Raw genomic sequence first — 12,071 nt, 5'->3', positions numbered from 1 at the left:
TGTTTGTTTAAAGCCCCCTTTCTCTGAGACTTACAAGATTATTTGAATTATTTGTCAGTATGTTTTTCCTATACTATGACAAATCTAAATCATTTGAAGTTGCACAACATGTTTTGTAAGGTTTCTCTTGTCTCAATGTAAATGCATATCACCAGCTGTTGAGACAATTGGAGTAGGAATCTTGTGTTTGAAACCTTTCTTCTTATGGGTAATATTCCTTCTAAGCACTATCTTCCTTCCAGGAGAAAGAATGGGTTTAGGGCAAGCAGATGGTAAAGATGTTTAGTGAACTACCATATTTAAATCCAGTGGTAAGTATAAAACTTTGGAGAACTGATATTTAATAGTTCAAATATTGAAAAATAATGAAGGTGATTTTGAATGAAAAAATGCTATTTTTGTTTAAAAATGTGTTTTTCTTGTGTGTTCAATAATTCCTAATATATTAATCAGAAATATATGTGAGCATGATCACTCCTTAAGAAATACTTCATTTTAATGAATAACTTCATTAGTTGTAAAATACAGCCTCATTTTAATAACATTATATAGAAAAATAAACTTACATTAAATATACATGTACTTTGATAATAAGTACATTATCACAAAGGCATTGAAGTATGAAAAGGACACATTAAAGAAATATGGTAATATTCTTTCTATAGTTAACTGGTATTTACATAGATGTGTTAATTTTTATGAGTGATGTGCATATAATGTAAACTGTGTTTGCCATTTCCCCTGTGACCTAGATTCCAAATGTCTTATGTTGTAAAACTACTGATGACACTTACTTAAAAAGAAGTTCAGTTAGAATTGAGACAGAAAATAGGATCTGAGGTGACGTTTTTTTTTTTTTTACTGGTAATGCAATGACAATTTGACTATGTTTTTATTAAATTTATTGGAATGACATTGGGTTGTAAACTTATATAGGTTTCAAGTGTACAATTATATAATACATCATTTATATATTGCATTATGTGTTTACCACCCAGAGTCAGTTCTCCTTTTATCACTATATATTTGACCCCCTTTACTCTCTTTTACCATCACCCTTCCCCTTTCACCTGTGGTAACCACTGAAGCGTTGCCTGTATTGATCAGTTTTTGCTCGTTTGTCTTGTTCCTTTGTTGCTTTCAGTTTTATATCCCACATATGAATGAAATCATGTGGTTCTCAACTTTCTCTCTTTGGCTTATTTCACTTAGCATGATAATCTCAAGATCCCTCCATGTTGTCACAAATGGCACTATTTCATCTTTGCTTATGGCTGAGTAATATTCCATTGTATATATGTACCACATCTTCTTTATCCAGTCATCTATCGATATACAGATTTAATGAGGTGATTTCCATATTGCAGCTCTCATTATCCTTTACCATAGTTAATGCATGTCAAATTCTTTTTTTCTATTTTCATATTTTGGGGACATTATGTCAATGATATTTTGTAAAATGCTTTCCATTTTTCTGTAGCATTTTATGTTTCTTCTCTGGTTTTGACCTTTGTTACTAATTAAGTGTTTATATATTTCAGTGATTGATCAGGTACCAAATATCTCCAAAATAGTTAGTGGTCATTTGTTAAAAGATTATATTCCAGAATTGTCTTTATTTTCTTTTACAAGTGCCTTCCAGTTCTCAAAGCCTACAGCTTTTGCAGGTGACAGTTAACCCACACTCAGCTAATAGTGAGATTTCACAGGTCTCAGAGATCTCCATATTTACATTAGAGATCAGATTGATAGTTTTCATTGCATACAAACTATAACAACTGACTTACATTGTTGTGTTAAGCATGGTGTCTTTGTGGTAAGGGCTTTCTGGCTAATCTTGCTCAAAAGTTATCATGTATTTCCCTAGATCTACTTTGTGGCACCTTGAACTATGGGCTTTATTACTTATCTTACATGGATGACAGTGAGTATTTGAGAATTACTTTGGGGAATACTTTGGAAACTTATTACTGAAAAGAGCAAAATGCAACAGATGGCTAAACAATTTAGTAATTTTCCACTGCTGTGTGTAAGAAGAAGTGCAGATCCTTCTCATACACTTGGTATGCTCTGTTAATTATGGTTTTCTGTTGCACTAAAGACACCAACATCATCCAGTTTAATCATAAGAGACACTTATCTCAGGATATTAGTCCACAGAACTGATGAGAAGGCTTGCGGATGAGACTAGTGTATGAAAATGCTACAGTAAATCCTCAAGGGGCTAAGTAGTGAAAACAAATTGACAGTATTGATAGAGCACCACCAATTGAATGAAGTCCATTCATTTTTCTCATTCTTGTGCTATTGCACTCACTGCAGATTCCTGTGATGAGAGTAGGATTCATGTATGCTCTGCTAATTCTCAGAAGTATTCACGTTTTCACTAGGTGGGGTCAGGCATCTTGATTACCTTCCAGGCAGAGCATCTAATGCAGAGTGAAGGTGCCATTATCAACAGAACGTGGAAGAAAGAAATGCTGGGGTAAAAAAAAAAAAGGAAAAAAAGAGGTTTGCTTTTGTTTATGATTGAATCCTGATCTTGGTTGTCCCCAATCCTGGCAGAGTTGATATAATGAAGTGTGTAGCTTTATCCTCGATGTACAGTTCTGCTCACAGGGCTAGGATCTTTATGTCATCACAGTAAATTTTGGCTCTAGGACATAGTTTTCCATCCCCCAAATCTGGTCTTAGGGAGCAGCAATAAGATCTATTTTGTTTTTATAATCCTGCTATTTAAAAGAGTGTTGGATTTATCTCTCTGTTCTGAATTAGAAGTTGTAAATATGTAAATTAAGAGAAGAAATATTTTCCATACAGCTGGGGCATCTAACTCCCTTAAAACCAATATACACACTGAAGGAAAGTGGAGAATGAAACACGTTCACCTCTAAGCACCACCACCAGTACCACCAATGTGCCCTTTACCTGTAGCTTTTCACTCTCATGTCTCAGCTTAATGTGAATCAAATATTACAGCCTTTGACCTCTCTATAAATCAAGCCAATTATGACTGTATGTTCAGTCTGCAATTATCAAGGACTTTTACACCTTTTTCAGTAGTTAATATGAGATTCGATCTGACTAGGGTTTCAAGGAGGGAATTCCTTCCCGTTCTCAGAAATTTTTTTTTGCTTTCCCATTCCTGAATCCTGAGAAAAGTTGGTCGGAAAATTGGGATAATTGGCTCTTTGAACCCAGTAATACCCACAATGGGAAATAAACATACTAGTCACAATGTATCTCTTAGACATTTTTCCTGTATATCGCTAGGGTTTCCGGATGGGAATTCCTGCCTGTTCTTGGGAATTTTTTTTGCTTTTCCATTTCCAAATCTATAGAAAAACTGGTCAGGAGATCGAGAAAATTGGCCCCTTAAAACCAGGTGGTTTGTAGTATCGGCAGTCAGATTGTGGAAACAATTTATCAGGGAGAACAGAAAACAGTTCATATCTCGTGATTCGGGAACGAGAAAGCAAAAAACAAATTGCTGAGAACAGGGAGGAATTCCTGCCTGGAAAACCTAGATCTGACCAATCAAGATTAGAAAAATATTTAGGAGAATTTATTTTAAAATTATATATAGCAAAAGCTGAAACAATTAATACTCCTAGATATATCCTAATTTTAAGGATTATTTATTATTCCAAATTAGAATAAAAACACCAACCAGAAACAAAAGCATAAATGAAATGAACCTCAACCCTGGCCTTACAACCTTTATAATAGATAGTAAGAACATAAGCTGCTTATAAACTTTGAGGGTTTATTTATTTACTTATGTATTTATTTATTTAATTTTATTTTATATTGCTTCCATATAGCATAATTAACTAATTAATTAATTAATTAATTAATTAATTTCCAGTTCCATTTTTTTGGTGTGTTTTTTAAATTAGAATTTATTGGGGTGACAATGCTTAGTAAAATTGCATAGGTTTCAAGTGTTCAATTTTGTAATATATCACCTACATATCACATTGTGTGTTCACCACCCAGAGTCAGTTCTTCTTCTGTCACCATATATTTGACCCCATTTTCTCACGTCTTTGATGATACTTATCTGGAATAACCATTAGCTGCTATAGCTCCATGAAACTATCAATGAGTTTTGTGACTAACATTTAGTAGAACTACAATATCCTCAAAATACTTGGCTAATGTAGAATAAATACGGAGTCTGCGGAAAACACCTGTCTCTCTACACTAGAAATGCATGCTGGTAAAAACAAGTAAATTCATCAGTAAATCACCCGGAGATCAAATATGCATGGTGAATTTACAAATTAAAATGCTGACATTTGTGTTAGCAACATTTTCATTTCCTTTACCTATAGTCACTAGACCATAGAAAGTCTGGTGAAGGGAACTAATGTCTTACATGTGGTAATTGACGTTTCTATTGACTTTTTCCTTGTTTCACAAATATCTTGGTTAGTATCTTCTCATCTGGTCTGCACACAGTATGCACATGATTAAAAATTCTGTTTAGAGTTTTCATTCTTTTGCTAGCTCATTTCTACTGATCTTTTATTTCTATCAGGACTGATTGTGATCAAGAAAAGATATAAAACCCCATGCTATTCAGTTGACATACTTTGGAAAATTCTTAGGGGCCCTCATTTCTAGCTTTTCCATAAATTATCTATATTTTCTGTTGGCAAAAATAAATATTTTAATTGTCTTGTTTCTGCCTTTTCTATTATTCTTCCAATAAGTACAAAAGAGAGTTACATAAATTATTTAAAATTAGAAACTCTGAATGAAAGTTTATATGAAAATGAGCAATAATAGAGGAAAAAGAAAACCTTGAAACTGTATAAGTATACCAAATTGGATGGTTTATTACACTGAAGCAACTCAAAGCAAGTATAAATACACAACACTTTCTTTTTTTTATTACAGTTTATTGGGGGTGGCAATCGTTAGTAAAGTTACATCAGTTTCAAGTATACAATTCTGTAATACATAATCTACATGTCATATTATCTTCTGTGTGTGTCCTTTATTGTGAGGAGAGCTCCCCATATCCTTGAAATTCTCCTCAACCCAGATGAGGTGATCCTCTTGTAGGCATTCCCGGCTCTTGCTCTTTAAGATTCTTCTTCGCCTGTATTAATGGTTATCTCCAACGTTGCTCTTTGTCTCTTTTTTTCAATTTAAATATATTTGATGTGTAACATTGTTTAAATTTAAGGTGTACAATGTGTTGATTTGATACATTTATATATTGCATTGTGATATATAATACGGCGATTGTCATTGTAGAATTAGCTAGCTCCTTTATCACTTTACATAATTATAATTTCTTTTTTGTTGGGGAAACTATTAAGATATAGTCTCTTAGCAAGTTTGATGTTTATAATATGGTGTTGTTGCCTATGCGTATAGTCACTATACTCTGCATTGGATCTCCAGAACTTACTTATCTATTAGTTGTAAGTTTGTACCCTTAAACATCTCTCCTATTTGCCAACCCTCAACCACTGGTAATCATCATTGTACTCTATGATTTTACGAGTTTGGCTTTTAAGTTTCCACATATAAGTGATATCATACAGCATTTGTCTTTCTCAGTCTGACTTATCTCACTTGGCCTAATACCCTCAAGGTCCATCCACATTGTTGCAAATGAGAAGACTTCTTACTTCCCATGGCTAAATAATACTTCATTGTCACAATAATACTTCATATTACTTATATGTATATTTTCTTTATCTGTCCCTCTGTTGATGGACACTTAGGTATTTAGTAGGCACATAGATCAATTAAACACAACAGAGCACAGAATGAAACCACTCCATATACGATCAACTAATATTTGCCAACAGAGCCAAAAACACCCAACAGTGAAAGGATAATTTGTTCAACAAATGGCTTGAAAAAAGTGGATGACCAACACAGAAAAATGAAATTGTGCACTTATCTTACACCACTCATAAAGATTAACTCAAAATGGATCCAAAACTTAAATATAAGATCTGATACCATGAAACTCCTAGAAGAAAATAATACCTCCTTAATATTGGTCTTGTCAATATTTTTTTGGATATAGCATCAAAAGTTCAAACAACGAAAGCATAAATCAACTACTGTTGATTTATGGACTACACCAAACTTAAAAGCTTCTGAGCAGCAATAGAAATAATCAAAAAGAATACTCTTTCATTCCTCTAAACTGTAAACAATGTTACTAGCTGACAGCTCTCAACTTATTCCCAGTTGAGAAACTGTCTTCAGTTGGGAGCTACTGTGACCAAGATCAAACTCACACCATGCTGAGTAGCCAGTATCCAGTGACTGGTCTGGTAGTTGTGTTGAGTGGTGTAGAAAGTGTTCTATAAAGATCCGTAACAATTGCATCAAGGCGAGACTACTCATAGGTGTAATAATTGCACACATATAGTTATCTTCAAGTCTTTCCAGAGCAACCTACCTAAGTCACCCTGCATGGTATCTTCCAAAACATACACATCAAGCAGAAATTGATATTTTAATAAAGTTTGACCAAAAAGATTGAGAAGAATGTATGTCATACTTATACTGCATAAACTTAATTTTTTTCTCTTACAATATATTTCTTCTCCCTAGTACTTATTTTTTCTCCCTACAGACTTCCCGTGACATTTGTGTCTCTCATACCGCCTCTGTTCTCCTTCTGTTGTAATCGTGTCCTGCTCCTCACCATAATATTGGTAGCCTCACCTACCCCTACCTGCAAGGGACATCTGAAACAAACAACAAAATCTAATTAATCAAGCCTAACACCTAACAAAACAAAGCTTTCCTTCAAGGGAAATTTCTGCTTGAAGAAATGTTTGCTTTTTTATTTTATTTTATTTTATTTTATTTGTTGTTGTTTTTTGCATTCCCTTCAGTTTGTACCAAAACCTGAAGCTTTCCATGAGGTATCCGCTCATGAATTGTCTCTACCAGTCTTCTTTTAACATAATATAAGACCGGGTCTTATATAATATAATATAATGTAGTATAAGACTTGGTCTTATATTAATTTTTGCTCCAAAAGACGCATTAGAGCTGATGGTCCTGCTAGGTCTTATTTTCGGGGAAACACGGTATTTAATTAGAGGTGAGGCTGAAGTTTAAATCCTATAGGCATAAGCTTTTATTGACTTTTTTTTTTTTTTTGATAGCGTGGTTGCAGTCTTGTCCAACAGTAGGTAAATGAACTTTGCTTCGAGATCCCAGATAACTTAAGATGGAACTGGTCAAGTTTATCAAGTAGTTTAATGAATCATCCCCTTAAATTAAAATGTTAGTTGATGAAGTAACTTCATTGTGTTGAGATCATATGGAAATTACAGTAAAACTTCTATATATAAAATCCTTAATATTATTCAGGAGAAAAATATAATAATGTTAGTAAGTCAAATTCTAGGATTACTCTTCTCCCTTAGACTTTGTCAACTATTTGTTACCACGTTTTTCAGGCATTTCTCTCCCTTGAATTCTCAGCATGTTAAATGACATATTTTTTGGATAGACGGTAACACCATCTCTGTATTTCCTACATAATTAGATTATACTTTTGTCCTGCTAAGTTGCATTCAGGGTTAATAATGCGTTGGTATGACACAGACCGAATGCCTTAGAGGGAATATTACAAAGGTGATGCTTGTGTTAAGAAACCCTCAAAGAAATAAAAGCACTTTTTTCCTCTTTTATTTAAATAGATTAGTTCCAAAGAAGGAGGGTGTTTAATAAGAAATAAAACTAATATGAAAAAGAAAGGAGTAAATGTCAGATACTGAAAGTAGCAATCCCCTAATAATGACTTACCTCAGATTTCAAGAGCTGTGGTTTCTAATATTTACCCACTCATTAAACAATGTGCTAAGTTTTGACATTTGGATTTTGTCTACTAGTGGAACTTAAGTGAAAATAATGGTCTCTGAGGCTTAATAGGTTATACTGTCTGTAATAAGTAACCATTGGTGATTTTCAGTATACAGGGTTTGCTAAACATAGGTTTCATTTAACATTAATTTATATGTGTATGTTCATATAAATATGCCTCTGCAGCGATTTATTTTTGGAGAAATGTGTATTTAAAATTTGTGATGCTTGTTTCTCCTTTGCTTTAGTTTCACAGTACAATAGATTTATATAACATCATTCATTCTAGATTTCAATGTCAGTTTATAGTAAACCCTGATGGGTTTTACTGCCTTTAATAATTTTGACAGTAATGTATTTGTAAGAATATTAGGAATGACAGTTCATCTAGACATGACTTTTATGAAATGTTAAGCATCAGGTGTTAAGCAAGAGATTGTTGGGGTAAGAACTGAGTCTTACACAGTTACAAAGCTGACTAGGTAAGAAATCAGCTTGTTATTGTAGAATGCTGCTAGTTTTTGTTGTTGTTTATTTGTTTGTTTTCTCTCACATATTATTTTGGCAGCATTAAATGTTATTTCCTTTGTATTTTTAAAAGTTATAAAGAGAAAAAAAACAGCTGGAAATAATCAATAAGGAACGTTGAAAAAATAGTGGTTCTACTCAGAGGTGAGAGGGACAAGTTATTGACTTATGAGTAATGATCTAGCGTGTGTGTGTGTGTGTGTGTGTATGTGTGTGTGTGTAGTTATGAATCAAGAAGTGCTGGAAGCAACAGGTCTCTGAGTGGCAATGTGATAATGACCTCTACTACCTCCAATGCACTTATAGTTAAAAGATTTAACTAAATCTCTCCTTTTGTAATATGATACCAAAAATGATTGGGGTTTGAGACTGCTACAGATGTGAGTGATTGGTGACAAAATCTAGTGAGGTACAAGGTGCTAAGTGTCATAGATGCTACCTCTACTTAACTTTGTGAGGATGGAAAGTTAAGATCTTTTATTTACTTTTTTGGATGATGCACATGTGCTGATGAACACAGTTCTAATTTATCAGAAAAACCTACAGATGAAGAGAATTGAACATTTGTGTACATTTGTATTTCACATGTAATACATGGATCATTTAGATGTAATTTCTCCCTCTAAGACAGTACTTCTCAGCTATAACTGTATTATACATTCTGAATGTAGTAGCAATATAAGGAGTATTTTAATTATTTATTTCAGGTCGTAAATATTTAATTATTGGAAAATATGCTTGAACATGGACATTACAAAGAGTAAACTGCGCTTGAGAATGTGCATTTACTTTCTCTTCCTAAAGAAAATTGTTTAAGTTTTGAATGTAGCTGAAAGGCCCATAAATTAAAAGTAACTGCTTAAATGTATGTAAGTGTAGTTATAAAAACATGTTGGATGTTTCATTGATTTCAGGTGCTTAAACTTCTATTTTTTTCTGATATTTCTCAAATTTTGCTTCAAAATGGAAGAGGAACACACACTGTCTGAATACATTAATGAGAGGCATTTCCTGCTGGATACTTTACACTTAATGACTAACATTCATCGGCCGTTTTGTAGTAACACAAAATTTTGCCAAATATTTAATATGCAGAATTCAAACCCTCTCTCTTTTGCACTGTGGTGAGATAGGGAAGATTTTTAGACATTACTGTGCCTGAATTTACATTACAGATAATTTTTGCTTATTAATTTATATTCAAAGGTTGAAACAGAGCAGTCTACATGTATAAGTATATAGAAGGTGTATTTTGTAAACCTTTTAGGATAGATTTGTGAATTTAAATCAAACCTCAACCTGTCTTCTGTATCCTGAGGTTAAATATCAGTATAACAAATATTTATAATTAAGTATTTGTAATTTATATTTATCAAAATAAATGTCTATTTGCTTGATGTTATTTCACATTGACCATTTTGTCAAGATCTAAATGCTTCTGAATTTGTAGAATTATTAGCATATCAAATTTTTTCATAATGTCTGAACTGATGCAATCCTATTGGCAAAATTTATTTACTACCTAAGTGATAATTTAATCACTCTATGCTGATTAGTTTAGACCATTAGCTTTTAGAGTGATTTATTTTCTTATAATAATCTTGATAGAAAAAAAATAAATTAAATAAATAAATAAATAAATAAATAAATAATCTTGAAGAGATAATTTGGGAAAAAATTTTGGTGTCAGATGTTCAAATTAATGGTATTGGATCATATGCTGACAGAAAATAAGAATTAAATATGTTTTCTCCAAATTGATCACTTTGACAACACAGTTTTATAAAAATTTCCAACAAATTTGACAAGATTAAATCTATCTAAAATAGGACTTTCTTTGCCTCCCTTTTGCTACTGTTTGCCAACATCTCTCATAACACAAACAGATGGACATTTAACTTCAAATGGAGTTAACAAGTATGGGGGAGATTAAAGAAATAGTCTGGCAGCAGTAGGCAGAACCATGGTGGTTAAATCAATTTTAGGCAACTGAATTCAAAGAACCATCTGGGCTATGATGGGTATATGAACAGTGCATGAATCTACCACGGCAAAGCGCAAGGAGGCATGGATGGCATTTCGGAATGTCAAGTACATATCCCAAGTAAATTCCAATATGGACACATGAATATTTAGGGCATCTACTGCCCTAAATACTTTCCCATAAACCAACTGGCTATCTTAAAAGCAGAGTGCATATATATATATATATATATATATATATATATATATATATATATATATATATATATGGCTATCTTAAACTGGCTATCTTAAAAGCAGAGTGCATATATATATATGCACATATATATATTTCATATATACATGTTCTAATATATATTCATATATATATATGAATCTAGAAGGATGACACACATTGAAAAGAAAGGTTAAGAAATTAAATTTCAGGAAGTACAAAATGAGGCCAGCTTTGGGGGTCTATATAAGAGGAATTAATGAGGATATGTTTTAGGTAACTGCTATTGGGATTAATTATTTCCATTTAATTTTGTTTCTCGTGGTAAATTGTTGCAGTAAAATCCAATTGGTTTACTTGTTTCCAAAGTCAAGCTCTAGGCCAGGGAGAATGGCTAGATCACCTTGACTTATAGAAGTACCAAAGTTGCATATAATGGGATATTTTCAAAATTGTGGTGCCCTTAACAAAAAAAGGAGAAGGGTATGCTAGGCAAGCACAGACAGTAAATCCACAGCTCACACAATGCATTTCAGACACCAGTGAACCAAAATGAACACTCAAAATAAGCTAAATGTATTTTTCTAAAGGGGTGAGTCTGTTAGTGTCAGCCTTTAGATTCTACTAGTAGAGTTTAATATCATTCATGAGGACGTAGCTGGGAGGAAGCCTTCAATGCTTGGTAATGAGGCTAATGAGATTTGATTTCTTTCACTCTAAAATGAAGTGAGCTCTGTATCTTATTTGATCACTTATAACCTTACTAGCAAAATCAAATAGAATAATGGAGTGAAGGATGACTATAATATATCATGGTATCAAGATCATAACTGTTAACAGAATCAATCAATCCATTAAGAAAGACTTCTCTCATCTAAGCAGTCACATATGTCCTAATCAGGCTGTCTATGCCTCAGATCAGCCCTGTTCAAGAGGAGTTTTCTCACGATGGGATGTTTATATCTGCATTGTCAGGTACAATAGCTATTAGCCACATTTGGCTACTAAGCTCTTCAATTGTGTTTGATATGACTGTACATATTGGTAGTTACAAAATAGTCATGAGGAAGAAATTCATTTTTAACTATTTTTAATGTTAACTAATTTAAATTGCTGTATATGTATGGTGACTACAATATTGGACAGCAGAGATTCTGTTCATCTGACAAGCAAACCAAAAGTGGAGATCCAAACAAAAAATTATATTTGCTTAGGAATTCCAGAAATATGTTGCCAGAATAAGAGAAAGATTATATCTCTCAGTGTTCTGAGTTGCAAACAATAGATTTCACACTAACAAAATTATATAGGAAAATATATTATTGAGGGATACAAATGCCACATCTAGCCTGCTGGCTCTTGGGCACTTGATTCTAAAAATTGTCACAATTGCTTCCCAAAGGGAGATGCCTGTGCTATCACCTTCTCCAGAGCAGATTCTATACAGAACCTGCCTTCTCATGTCCTTGTGTATTGAAGTCTCCTGTGA

The 12,071-nt window shown here is 33.0% G+C and overlaps 1 protein-coding gene across 3 annotated transcripts in view; it reads left to right on the top strand.

Moving 5' to 3' along the window:
• Positions 1–12,071, top strand: part of PCDH15 (protocadherin related 15) — an 822,425-nt gene that overhangs the window by 121,543 nt on the left and 688,811 nt on the right. The window lies entirely within an intron of this gene.

This window comes from Rhinolophus hipposideros (genome assembly GCF_964194185.1).
Source record: "Rhinolophus hipposideros genome assembly, chromosome: 15".
Lineage (NCBI taxonomy): Eukaryota > Metazoa > Chordata > Mammalia > Chiroptera > Rhinolophidae > Rhinolophus > Rhinolophus hipposideros.
Note: the sequence above shows the minus strand (reverse complement) of the source record. Positions and strands in the feature narration are given on the sequence as shown.